The sequence below is a fragment of the Glycine max genome, chromosome 16 (assembly GCF_000004515.6).
Source record: "Glycine max cultivar Williams 82 chromosome 16, Glycine_max_v4.0, whole genome shotgun sequence".
NCBI lineage: Eukaryota > Viridiplantae > Streptophyta > Magnoliopsida > Fabales > Fabaceae > Glycine > Glycine max.
Window position 1 is genome coordinate 11,943,767 of NC_038252.2, and position 571 is coordinate 11,944,337.

The following is a 571-nucleotide window of genomic DNA, read 5'->3' on the forward strand; positions in this document are numbered from 1 at the left end:
TGTTCTGCTGTGGTTGATTTTGTTGTTGAGGTTGAGGAGGTCTATTGTAAATATTTGCAGCATAAGCTTTGGGCTGCTCAATTGCTCCAGGTTGCTGCATGGAAGGGCAAAGGTCTGTATGGTGGTCAGCAGAGGAACACAAACCGCAGACCCTTGCGACAGGTACAGATTTTTGGTTCAAGGCCAGTTGGGTTACCAAGTTAACCAATGCATCCAGTTTTCCTTCAAGCTTCTTAGTTTCAGATGATGCAGCTGAGTTTGTAGCTACCTCATGCACTCCTCTAATGACTATAGCATAATTTCTGGCGCTAAACTGCTGAGAGTTGGAAGCCATCTTCTCAATTGAATTTCTGGCTTCAGCAGGAGTCATGTCTCCAAGGGCTCCACCACTGGCAGCATCTATCATACTTCTCTCCATATTACTGAGTCCTTCATAAAAATATTAGAGAAGAAGCTGCTCCGAAATCTGATGGTGAGGGCAACTGGCACATAGTTGTTTAAATCTCTCCCAGTACTCATACAGGCTCTCTCCACTGAGTTGTCTAATACCTGAGATATCCTTCCTGATGGC

General features: G+C 44.8%; 1 non-coding gene across 1 annotated transcript; it reads left to right on the forward strand.

The window, feature by feature from the left end:
* The first annotated feature begins 464 nt into the window (after positions 1-464).
* Positions 465-571, forward strand: LOC112999879 (small nucleolar RNA R71). Its single transcript, XR_003265097.1, has one exon. It is a non-coding gene; the product is annotated as a small nucleolar RNA R71 (small nucleolar RNA).